The sequence below is a fragment of the Spodoptera frugiperda genome, chromosome 2 (genome assembly GCF_023101765.2).
Source record: "Spodoptera frugiperda isolate SF20-4 chromosome 2, AGI-APGP_CSIRO_Sfru_2.0, whole genome shotgun sequence".
NCBI lineage: Eukaryota > Metazoa > Arthropoda > Insecta > Lepidoptera > Noctuidae > Spodoptera > Spodoptera frugiperda.
The window spans coordinates 381,423-395,332 of NC_064213.1; the positions used below are offsets into that span (position 1 = coordinate 381,423).

At 36.0% G+C, this 13,910-nt stretch overlaps 1 long non-coding RNA gene across 1 annotated transcript; it reads right to left on the bottom strand.

Annotated features, from left to right (window-relative positions):
- Window positions 1-10,907: 10,907 nt before the first annotated feature.
- On the bottom strand, window positions 10,908-11,754 carry LOC118268516 (uncharacterized). The gene is made up of 2 exons (XR_004783031.2): window positions 11,202-11,754; window positions 10,908-11,131 (listed from the first exon to the last, which is right to left on the bottom strand). It is a non-coding gene; the product is annotated as an uncharacterized LOC118268516 (long non-coding RNA).
- Between the last annotated feature and the right edge of the window lie 2,156 nt (window positions 11,755-13,910).

Below are 13,910 nucleotides of genomic sequence, written 5' to 3' on the forward strand. Positions count from 1 at the left end.
CATTAATTTTTTTATCCAAATCATTTAAAAGCTTTATACATACATACATACTTTATACATACAAATAAATACATACATACTTACATACATACATACTTTATACATACAAATAAAAAGTAAAAATAAGTTTCAGAAAGACTTTATTAAAGGCATAAATAATATGAAAAATACAAATCTTCGTGTAAATAAAAATCTCTCTGGAATTTTTCTTCCCACCCTGTAGTGGTAATGATGTAAAGTACCATAATGAAGTGCAAATAGTTGCAGTGAACCGTACCGACTTGGCACTCAATGAAAAATGTTCCGCTGCGATACGAAAATGTAAATATCATACTATTTTATTTACTTCACTGTTTCTTCGAAGGAAAATTATATTTAATCTTGTATAAGGAAAACTGCTTCTGAACATGATTAAACTATGGTTATATTTGGCATGCGTTTGGTTACCACCAATCGGAAACGTACTCAGCTAAGCTATGATTTTTAGATTGGAAGATGTGTGTTATGGATGGCCTCCTCTTTATGGATACATTACATACATTGCATCGTCTATCGCATCGAGCAGCAGAAGCTACATAGCTTAGTATCAGTGGAAACGGTCACAGTTTCACAGCCAGCTATTAGAGAAAGAGCTTAGCTATTAGAGATTAAAGAGAAATGAAAAGCACCCTTATTGGCAAGGGAATACAATATTATGCTTGCTAATACCTATAGTATTTGATCAGAAAATTGATCAGAGGAAACAGTACTGCATCGATGATCGAATGATCCCATTGCGACTACTCGATACAAAATGTGAGGAAGGTAAAATACTTAAACAATGGAATATGGATGAGTAAAATGTCACCACAAAAACTCCCATATACGCATGGCAAAGGCCGAATAACAATTTAAAACAAAACTTCATTTACTAATAAGAAAATGAATTGTTTACTTATTACAAATAAACAACTTAAGTAGTTAAAACAATGGGCTCGCTGTCATTGCAGCGGTAAGTCCCCTCTTTGAGGAGTGGCTAGAGAGGCGCCACGGCGTCCTCACCTACCGCCTGACGCAGGTGCTTACCGGACATGGAAGCTTCGGTAGGTTCCTGTTTCTGATTGGGCGGGAGGAAACGCCCGGGTGTCATCACTGCGAAGACCGCCCGGAGGACACGGTGGAACATACGCTTGCGGTCTGCCCTGCGTGGGCTGAGCACCGCCGTGTTCTCAGGGACGTGGTCGGCGACGGCACCCTCTCGCGTCCGGCACTGATACAAGCCATGGTGCGGAGCGAGGAGGACTGGGATGCCGTCTCCTCCTTCTGCGAAGCAGTCATGCTAGCTAAGGAGGAGGCGGGGCGCGTGAGAGAACGAACCTCTTCACGCCCCAGCCGTCGCGAGAGACACTCCGGGCGTCGGGGATCGCGCGACGATCTCCGGCCACCGTAAGTGCGGGTCTGCGGACGACGAGCAAGGGTAGCTCGCCGCCCGACCAGAACCAGACCCGTGCGTGCGGCGCGTCGCGTTCTGCGCGCGCCTCAAAGAGCCATCAGACCACCACAGATGGGGCCCAGTAGGGCTGATGCCTAATCCGGAGCTGCGGACAACCTAGCGGGTTTACCGGGGCTCCGGCTCGACGGGCAGGAGTAGGAACGGGGTGGTTTTTAGTCAGTAAGAGTCTGACACTCCCTCTCGCCTCGCCCAAGGCGGGAGAAGTCATTGGATGATTTTCCACCCTAAAAAAAAAAAAAAAAAAAAAAAAAAAAAGCAGTTAAAACAAAATTAAGTTAACCTGCTTATTTAACTTTCCCATGCATATAAAATTACTTGCCAAGAACAACATAAAGTAATGCGTTTTATACGAAATTATAAAAACACTGCCAACAAAAACAAAGCAAATAAAATGTTGGTTAAGAATGTGCAGTAACATAATACATACATTCTTAATTACTACGTGCAGGCTACGTGCTAGTAGTACGTACTATGCAAATTCAGAAACACATTTAATTGTTCCAAATAAAAGCTGAAACAGAAATAATAATTACTCACATTATGCAGACCTTATTTCTACACACACACACACACACACACGAAGCGTTTCGTTTCAAGTCGCTTTATTAAAACCTTTAAAGAGTGGAACTCGTTGTTAGTCTTTGTATCCAACGGCATACAATCTAAATGTCTTTTAGTACCGAATGAATAGATTGCTACAGGCAGGTGTGCTCTATCGTAAATTACCAAAATAATGGGAAGATACTGTTGGCTATCATTTGGTACCTGTACTCATATTAATCGAAATAAGAGCGCGTTTGGCGTTCTGGCCAATGAGAAAGCCGAACGCGCACTCGTTTCGATTACTTCCAGCATAAAGCAAATTCGTACTAAGGGTAAGTACTGATTACACTATTCTTCGAGACCAGCTTCTGCCAGCGGCCCGCGGTCCTGTCGGATAAACTGTCCTAAGTGTTATTATAGACCATAATCTACCCCTGTTCCAAATTTTATCTCGATCTGTCCAGTCATTTAGACGTAATTGAGTAACAAACAATCACAAAAACTCTCAAATATTCGCATTTATAATATTAGTAATTTATTTTTTTATATTTTCACTTCTACAGTTTTATAATATGTACCCTGTAATTATACCTGAGTCCATCAATCATTAAAACAACTCTCAATATAATTAACGAATCATAATTCATCTAATTACTCAGGTTTAAAATTTATTCTTATATCATAGTCGACATAAAATCGATAGCTAACGAACTATAGCCACTGTTAGTGTCAATGGGCCAATAAATTTCTCATAAAGGTCGACTGTAACATACATCACAGTGATGGAAGGCTGCCGAGCCCCAAACTTTATGCAGCTTGAATATATCGACAGCTCAACAGATTGTACTCACAAACTAAGTAATTAGATCGCCACGATCGAGACATTTACGAAAATATGGCTGACATTGTTATCTGTGTTGTGATTGCTTTTACAAATCTCACGGAGATACAAATCACTATCAAAATCTAAGTTAAATGTAAATCTAATACCAAAATTCAAATGCATTATATTGAAGACAAACATTATTATCATACAAGATTTTTCTCCTGTGTCGTCTGTGTGTTTACAAACATACAAGTTCACATACACATTTTTATCCGGACCAACAATTTGTGAATTACACAAAGAGTTGCTTCGTGCGAGAATGGAACCCCCAACACGTTGAATGTCTGTCAAACTCAAAACTATTAATTATTTCAAATAGACAGGGAAGGTACTTTTGAATGCCAAAGCAAATATTAAATAAAAATTCTTGGTGACATAATTGCTTCGTTGATTCAATTATGTGAAAATGTAACACCAATATACTGCCAAAGAGATCGAAAAAGATAATAACCTTGATGAGGCAGTCAGGTGCCCAGCCAACGCGCTAACCGTGCAGTCTTTATAAAAATAGTTAGTCCACATCTACATGACAGATAACTTCTTTTCAACGAGAGTAAATAAAGTACTCGACAAACACACACACATATCTTAGAATACACACACACCTGGTAACGAGGTGTAATCTCTGTAAGAGGGTGTTTCTCCCGTCCTGTGCACTTGTATTGTATTTATTTCAGCCGTGACATACGATAGTTGGACCGTCGCGTGCGTTGGGACCGTACCTTAAGCGGAGGAAATGTGTGTGCAAACATAAGGATGGGTTGCTAATTATAGCGAATCGTATTTTCATGCCGGTAATGCATGAGAAACGTCTTTTAAAATACGGTGAGAAGTAGTTCTCATTGATAATCATCTGTTTTTAGACTAAGTACTTAGCATAAAGTCATATAAAAGAATATATCATTTATTTATTTTTATTTCATTCAGCAAAAGTATGTAAAGAATATGTTCATAGTACTGATTAGATATCTCATCATAGTTATCATCATATCAGCCGGAAGACGTCCACTGTTGAACAATCCCCCCCACACCCTTATTTCACATCTATTAAACATTAAAAGTAGTTAATATTGTTATAAACATTTGTTTGTATAAGTAGTCTCTACTTGCTTGTTAAAATACTGACACATAGTCAAACAATTTTTACTTAAAATCATACAAAAAATATAATTGCCATAAGGTTTCCTCTCCGCTTCCAGTGCCACCACGCCCTATGCATGGTACAACATACTTTGTCTTAGTGACAGCGTTACGTGTGACAGTTAAAAATTAACCAGTAAAATATGTACAAGTTTTAATTACCCTAGTTTTACCAGTTCATTTGATGTTTGTTTTCTTAACCCCCTTTATTTAAGTAACAAAGAAAAATATTACTTTAGCGTGACCAGTGCAAAATATCAAACATAAATAACTTAATACCAGCACGTCTGGCAAAGAAACAAATGTTCAATTATAGTCACACTAGTTACAGTAATTCGATGTCAACCATTGCTGCTGTTAGATTAAATAAATAATTACCAAGAAAGATTTACTAATAACACATAATCACATCACTGATCCAAGAGCCATCAGACCACCACAGTTTAGACCCAGTAGGGCTGATACCTGATCCGGAGCTGCACACTACCTAGGGGGTTTACCGGGGCTCCGGCTCCAAAACAGAAGTACGAACAGGGTGGTTTTTAAACAGTAAGAGTCTGACACTCCCTCTTGCCTCATCCAAGGCGGGAGAAGTCATAGGAATCATCATATTAGGAACATCAGTTTCCTCCTTAAAGAAAATCACAGTGCTAAAAAAAAAACCAAAGAAAGCTCACCAATCTCTATTTCAACGATACTAGACATATAAAGAACAAAGTTGTAACGGGTTCTGCAAGTCATTACAGTGACAGATCGCCAAACATTACCGTGTCGAGAACACATTCACTTGGAATTCAGTCTACCTCCGCCGATTGCCGCCATTCATCCACCCAACTCGATGAATATCATTTACGTTCTCCAAAATATATCAAACGGCAAGAAGGCAATAAAAAAGAACATTTGTCTTAAAATATTAGTCAAGTTGTCTAGTCTAGAGACTAGAATTGCCAATTCCATTGAAATCTATGTGATTCAAGTTTCAAGTGATAGTACCTATAAATTCTTATTGGCACTATCCGTTGTCTTTTCAACCTTGCGTTTGTATTCTAAAGTATAAAATCGTAGTGATTAAAAATGATAGTACTTTTGTCATTAACTGCATCGTCGTACTTTTTACCATTATCAGTCAATCAGTCAGAATACGTCCCGTTTTTTGGGGTGGGATAATCATTTCTCTCACCTTGGGTGAGGTGAGAGAGAAACTGGCAGACTAACTAACTGAAAACTACTCCGTCCCTACTCCTGCTTTTCAAGTCAAAGCCCTGGAAAGTCCGCGAGGTGGTCCGAAGCTCGGGGTCGGGTATCATCCCTACTGGGCCCCATATGGTCGAAGTGCTTAGAGTCGGAATCTCGGTAACCTATTCGGTTGTCTGCAGCTCTCCTGCTATACGTATTTAGCCGTAACTTCCATTTTAAAGACTAGTTTAGTCTAGCCACAAATAAATTATTCTTAATATTTTATCCATCACGTACCTCTCACAGGAACGATAAAGATCAAATAAACTATACACACTGCACAAGAAGAACTTAAACTGAATAAGAAAGTGAACAAATAGATACCTACATTTAAATACCCAGCGAAATTCCCAAATGTACTCGAAGCAGTATCGTGGAGTTCCCAATTTTACTGTTATTACTATTTAAACTACACATTTAAAGTGTCAGAGTAAAGTTTCACTATATTATTACTGCAGCGGTCTGTACGTAGTGCTTTAAATGTAAGTCGGTTTCTTAGTTTAATTCGCCCGTTGATAGCTAGTGGGAATTTATGCTAATTAATTGTTTCTAATTGCATTAGTGGCTTGCTCAAAGCTATTGGTCGAAATAGGAATCTGACTTCTAAAAAGAATGGAATACAAACAGTCGACGGTGTAGTTAGTTTACGTAGATACGAGTACATTGTAGTACAATGCATAGCAATTTTAAATAAGGCTATCATAAAATACCATGTTTACAATTTACAAACTCCTACAAAATACCCGCAGTTTTGAAATTTTGCCGAGATATTCGTTTTGGTAGTAGAAATGCGGATTGCCATGGGATTTGTGCAGGATGTAAATCTGGAATGTATTTAATCCCTTCGGGAGACGGGAATAAGCAGAGTTGGTGAAATGTATAAAATTTTGTATGTTTCCTCTCTCCGATGTTAAAATTAAAAGTACTTATATGTGTTTTTCGCATTCATATTACATTTGAACGTTGGATCATGGTATATAATTATTTAATTAAAATACTGTGCTCATTGATATGTGGTTGTGTCATCTAACATTATGAGATTGGGTAATCAACTAATAGAATAGTCATTGAAATTGGCTACTAAAGTTTAATCGAGAACATTTTGGTAGGTCTCCTTTATACCTCAATAAGTTAGTAGTCGTAGTAGCTGCGGCGTTTAAAAATCAGACAATAAGTTTTATCTATTTTATTTATTTTTATCTATCTATTTTATCTAATTATTGTACCTACCTCCATATTGTAACATTTAAGGCAGATTCCATAGCACGGTTCTAAACCTTAGTGGTTTTTTGGTTGCTATTTGTTATTTATTGTATTACTGTGTATTTTGTGTAAATAATAAATAAAAAAAAAAAAATCGATACAAAGTAAGAAATACAAAGACAAAAGGAATCTCCATTTTGTAAAATTCCCTTTGAAGTCTGAAAGGAGCTCTACTTAATAAAATTTTCTTACAATAAAATTAATCCGCAAAAATATCTTTAAAGTAAATAAACAGAAGCTGGTTTCAACTGGTTTTTATATTCTTTGTGATGGTGCAATTTAAACTCAAAGGTGAGCCAAAAGCCGGCTGAAATCCATGTAACTTTTTCTAATAAAAATCCTATTATACTCATTAAAGTGAGCAAAGGAAGTGCTTTGCGGGTAAAGTTTTTTTAAGCTGAAATAAGGTTGAATGAGTTCGCATTACCATAATTCCTAAAAAAAGGAGAGGCGGTGAGTAGATGCCTCGAGAGAATCTTGCCTTGAGTCGAGTTTGTGATTACAAAAATCAAGTCTTGCTTCTTTCATGGAAAGTAAGATATTATATTATACCTAGGCAGCTACCTAGAATCCTAGAATGAGATTTATTTCTTTGTTGCTTATACATAGGTATTATAACTGACTTCTTGTTTGTTATGGAATAGGAAGCAAACGAGCAGAAAGTATCTACCGAACCTGATGGTAAGCGATCAGCGCCGCCTATGGATATCCGCAACACCAGAGGAGTCACAGTTGCGTTGCCGGCTTTTTGGGAATACGCTCTTTTCTAGAAAATTTGGAGGTACCTAAAAAATATGTAACATTTCTATATGTTACAAAGAGATACATCTTCATCCCTGTTATAATAAACAGTAGTAAATGTTTCCCTGCTCCGAGTGTAAGCTAGTTTCTTCATTAAAACTTGGATTTGAAGTACATTTTAGTTTAGCTGTAGTTTTCCCGTTGCTTTTACTTTAAACTTTTACATCAACTAATGTTTAATGGGTTCCTTCACAGTTCTAAATGTAGCGTTTTGTTTTTTTATATATTTCAAGTGAGATTTTTGTAAAAAGGACTTAGTCCATTGAAATGTTACAATTTGAGGGCCGAATTATGCATTTTTTAGAGGACGCAATTTTATTTTTGGATCATGTAGGGGGGTCAATAAAAGCTTAACTTGAAGTTTGTGGGGTCGCCACCCTTGTCCCTCGGCCGCCATCTTGGAAAAAGGGATGGAAACACTTTTTTTGCTATATCTCGGAAACTATGCATCGTAATAAAATTTTTAAAATCATAATTTGTAGAAAATTATTTTGCCTACAAATATGTTTAATAACTTTTTGCCCTAAATTAACAATTAAAGAAGTTATAAGTAAAAAAGTGAAATTTTGTTAATAAAATTTTCTCTTTTGCTCTATAACTTTTTTTACATTTTATAAATAAATGGCTTCAGACCAATCTTGTAGAATATTTTTCGAGAAAATTTTTTCCCTACAACTGTTTTCAATTTCATTCATTAGAAACTCAGTTACAGCGCTCCGAAGTTAACCGGGTTCGTCAAATTAGTCCAGTCAAATAAGCTTAAATTAGGTAAGAATCTCGGAATGCGAGATGACCAGCTATAATTTTGTAAATACTTGTATATTGACACCCTAAAACTTGTCTCAAAACCATGGTATATATGGTAGGGTGTAAGCAACTCTTAAAATTCAGGGTCAAAGGTCCCAAAAATCGTACTTTTGCGGTTTTTTGGAAATATCTCATTTTCTATGGGTTTTTGGTATTTGTATTCATTATCAATATTGTAGAATACAAAATTCTCTACAACTTTTGTCTAAATTTTTTTTACATGGTGAACCGTTATCAAGTTATAGGGCGGAGAACGCACGGCAAAAATATTCTACAAGATTGGTCTGAAGCCATTTATTTATAAAATGTAAAAAAAAAGTTATAAAGCAAAAGAGAAAATTTTATTAACAAAATTTCACTTTTTTTACTTATAACTTCTTTAATTGTTAATTTAGGGCAAAAAGTTATTAAACATATTTGTAGGCAAAATAATTTTCTACAAATTATGATTTTAAAAATTTTATTACGATGCATAGTTTCCGAGATATAGCAAAAAAAGTGTTTCCATCCCTTTTTCCAAGATGGCGGCCGAGGGACAAGGGTGGCGACCCCACAAACTTCAAGTTAAGCTTCTATTGACCCCCCTACATGATCAAAAAATAAAATTGCGTCCTCTAAAAAATGTAAAGCTCATGTAACATTTCAATGGACTAACTGTCAAGTGTTTGCATTTAATTCTCTAGCTGAAATATTTATAGAGAAATTAAATACTTAAGGCGATGCATTGATTGATTAACGACGAATTAAATTTTTAATTTTCGTAACCTGTCTACTATCCTAGTATTATTTTTATTTTTGAATTAGTTAGTAACGTTTACTTATTACTTACTTAGCCAATGTGAGTTCTAACTGGCGTAAAATTTATTATTATAACATATAATATGTATAAATGAATCATCACCAAACTTTCATGCACTTACTCCACGCATTTAATATGGGACCTAAATCATCAATCAAAAATATTTAATAAGAATGAAAATAAATGATATTATTATATTCTGATGACACTGCGACCGTTCGCCTGCGATCAGCATGATCAGCAACAATACTGGGTGACGATGCGTTTCCAATGATATTCAATTAATCTAACTCTTTACTGTCATCTGTCTCGTTCGTGCAATGTGTTTGTGAATAGTGTCACCAATTTCGAAAATGCACTTACAAATAATTATTTTTGAAACGTACGTGTATCTAGTTTGTGCAAGTTCATGCTAGCACTTAAATAAGGCAGTTGTCCCACCAACGGCGAGTGAACGACTAACTATCGGCTATTTTCTCGCTCAAGAAACGTACAATAGATATACTTTCCGTGTAAACAAAAGAGATGCATATACAAATAGTTGATCGCTGACTGTTCACACTGCCGGCGAGTGCTCGCTTCACTTGTTTGTTTTTGTTTTCACTCGTTTTCACTCGTTTCTAGTTCTAGCTCTACTCGTTACTCGTTCATCGTTGCCGGTGGGACAACTGCCTAACAATAGGTTGGTAATTAAAAAAACAATGATCTTGGTGATCAATTGCATTATCTTATAGTTTCGGTTTCAACAATCGAATTAAAGGTGCTTTCCAAAAGATATATGATATGTAGCTACTCTATGAAGCTATATAACCGTGACAACCGATACTAAGCTATACAGCTGTGCGAGGAAGATGTGCTACTAAGATGCGCCGCCGCAAAGTAACTGTGCGACAAAAATGCACAGTTCGAGAATGTGATGTATTGGTAGTAGCCATCCATAGCACGCATATCTTTATATATATAATTCTTCTGTACGTGTGTATGTCACTGAACTTCTCTTAAACGACTGGATCGATTTTGATGATTTTTTTTTGTGTGTGTTCAAGGGGATCTGAGAATGGTTTACATTCACAATTTTGTCCGCTTGACAATGTTTTTTAATTAAATTTTAATTTATTTGTAATAGGGAAGATGCAATATTTTTATTTATGTTTTCATTGTAAAGCATTCCATGTAGAATAGACCACAAGTATATTAAAAATTAAAAAAAACCCTAATTTATTGCAAAAAATGCGTTTTGAAACTGACAGTTTAAATTTTCGCGCGGAAACGGACCTATAGTTCCGATGACGTCATACCTGTTTGTCGATGTCTGTCACTGTTCACTGTTTGTTACCGTCGCTGGCTTTTTTCAAAATTTCCTCTATTTTCAAGATATATTTTGATAAAACTAAAAATGGACATCCCATCAACATCTGATTATTACAACAACAGCACCAAAAAAGCCGTATTGACTCATGTTTCGTGCCATTGTGTCCATCAACTTCAACCAAATTTCCTAATAAATTGTTTTTAACTAGGCTTTCTGATCCCAAACTGAGAAAAAAGTGGTTCCAAGCTAAAAATGTATAGACATTTTACCACCTGGAGCTTGTATCATGGCAGACAGAGGCTTCAAGCACATTTGCACAAGCAATTTCAGTTGATAAGACCACCTAGTGTTAGCAACACTAAGAAAAGTTCAAGAGATGATGTACTAAGGTCAAAGAAAATTGCAAGCCTGCGAATTCATATTGAAAGAGTGATCAGAAGACTGCGTGAGTTTGCTTTTTGAAGCCACATGCCTGTGTTTATCATTTCCTAATTCCCCATTTAGACTATAGTATAATCATTTGTTGTGCGCTTGTCAATTTGCAATGACCTTTAATTAAAATTGAATAAAAAAAGTATTTAAAAAACAAAGTTTTATATATCTACAAAATGGTTACAGAAAAAACATGTAATTAATATCTTTTAATTTTGGAAACACAGCATCTATCCAGAATTTCTTTGCAGCATTCATAACTTCATTTATAAAAGCATTGTATCGCTTTTATAAATGATTTTCTAGAAGTACATATAGATAATTTTGTCTTTTTCCAATAACGTGTTATGGACGTTATCGGAGGCTCCTCAGATCTTCTGTGTAACCATAGCAATAGTGCAGCAGCATGCTTACACCCACCTGGAAATAGATTTTAGTCTAAATTATCCATGCTACAGATTAACTATTTAAAATAACCTGAAATGTTTACCTTCAGAAGCCGCACAATCTTCGCATTGGCAGGACTGAACCAAGCTTTGCGTTTCATTTATAATGGCTGTAACACGATAACCTTCTTTACGTATTTCATGCTCCGGCGTAACTCGACTTTTTACTATACATAATTCTCCATCTCTTTTGATTTGAACATAGCCGATTGGGTTATCGCCATATTATTTCTACACTCGAAAACTCCGCACTTTCCATAAAAAAGTTACAACCATGTCTACGCTAACTTTTGGTAGATTCCTAGAATCTGCTTTGATAAACCCAGCTTCCATTTTTAGCCGATAAATGCAAAATAATTTTCGCTTAAAATGTTCACAACTCAAAGTTGTCAATAGTTGACATAGCAAGAGTGACGTCACTAAACACTGATTGGTGTTTTGAAATACGTTTCTTTACATGTAACTTTTTATTCATAATTTATGATAAAAATCAACATTAAATAAAATGAAAACCTTGCTGTGGCCCTTCTTTTATTCTTTTTTAGCATTTTAATAACAAAATTTTCATAAATATTATTTTTGCATCTTCCCTATTGTTGATTTTGGAATGTTTTACATTGGATCCGACAGACGGCGCTACCATCGCAGTGTCAAATATTAATGACGTTAGATATTGTCATAACATTTGAATGACAATTTTCATCAAAAAGGTCCAGAATGTTTTAGCTTATTAAAAAAAGTTTAAAATTTTCAAATTAAAGACGTGTAGACAGGACAACGTCTGTCGGGTCCGCTAGTTTCCATATAAAAACATAGCTTAACTGAGTCCGTTTCCACCAGTGCTAAGCTATGTGTACCAATGAATATGATTGGTGGAAGCCAAACTGTTTCAAGCCAGAGAAAGATATGTCCCGAGTCCATTATTAGCCCAAGTTTTTACACAATTAGCGATGGTACAAGCGACCCAATTGAGGCTTGTATAAATACATTTCAAATGTCTACAATCCTTAACGTGTTCGTTTAATTCATGAACGTTAGTTATGTTAATTAAGAGCACACTCCCACAACAATACCAATTAATTCACTATTTTCATTCCACACACATTTCCTTCGCCCACACAACTCTTTATTAAAATAATTACTTTCAAAGGTTTACATTTATACTGGTTTGCATACATTTTATTAATGAGCTGCTAGTTATATAGTACTCTTTAACAACGCCGGTTACACTTTAAAATATGTCCACAAAGAATAAACTCATGTTCATGCAAATATCAAATGAAATTTTAATTGTATTTCATTACAACGAACACATACCGCAAGGTTACACATACCGTATTACCACTCTACATGTTTTAGAATTTAGTTTGCATGTTAAAATGGCGGTTACTCGATCATAGAAACAGGACTTGAATAAGAGATACAGTGGCAACAAGATTTGAATTAATTTAAAGAGGAACATGAAATGAAATTTCAATTACAAAATGGGTATCTAACGAAATATTTAATTTAACATTGAATAGAATAGAATCCAAGTAATGTCCAAATTCTATCTCAATACCCGCCAACCGACGAAATTCATTTACTTGAGTACTTACAACAATTTCATCCTAAAAGTCTCACAAATTTCGGAAATCAGTGACCGTTACTGTAAGCTGAAGTAGCCTAAACTCTCCTGAGGTCAGATAATATGTTATTAGAGTGACAAAAATATGTAAGGAGGGTTCTAAGAGCGGCGTTATCGGCCCCGGACGAAAATTGTTTGCCGTCAACAAAGTATTTCCACGAGGTCACCGCCTTTGATGGCGCAAAATGAAAAATTATCACCTTCACCGTCATTCCATTATGAATTTTCAGGACATATTACGTCGTTAGATTTTTGTGGATGTCTAAAAGTTAGTTTAAGATTTATAGCGTGTAATATTTTAGGCTTCGTTATGTTTGGGTACTTGGGTTTCAACTAGGATGTTGAGCTGATATTCTGCTAAAATATTTTTTTTCGTTATAAGCTGGTAAATGAACAGACGGATCATATAAATAGTAAGCAATCGCCGCGGCTAAAGACACCCAAAACACCAAAGGCGTTACAAGTACGATGTCGGCCTTATGGGGGTTAGGAATTCCAGGGTTTTTGAGGAATCGGGGATTGGGAAGATTGAGAAAGGATCGCGCAAGCGTTGTTTCACGTCAGTTTTCTGTGTGGCCGTGGTATCACTCCGATCGAGCCAGCTCATTCGTGCCGTAGCATGGCTCTCTCAAAAAAGATTGTTTGAATTGAAAAAATCGTAATAATCACCACTTAATAGAATCTTTCATAACAGTTTTCTTTTACCATTAACTAAAGAAACACCCATATTCTTATAACCCTTCTATTATGTAAATACAAACCTACCGTCAAATGGGAGAGCAGCCAAGCTTTCTGTGACACTGAGAATGTTCAACCGGAGTCTGACAAGTGAAATGTACACAAAACAACACTTCAAGCTCAACAAAACCAGTGTAAGCTGACCGTTGAATTTACAGAAGGATAACACAAAGAGAGATCAGGATAAATTGGTTTTGTACAGCTGGAGCTGTAGCCGTGTGTACAGTAAACAGAGGAGTTTGAAGTGACTGCGATACATGTATCATTAATTAATCTGTGCTTCATTAGATGTGTCTCCTTGCGAACAGAGCAACGTCACGTCAGAGCTGCTTGATTAAATACGTGGATCGTGGCTGGAAGACGTCGGTGAATGTAAGCCAATGTTCGT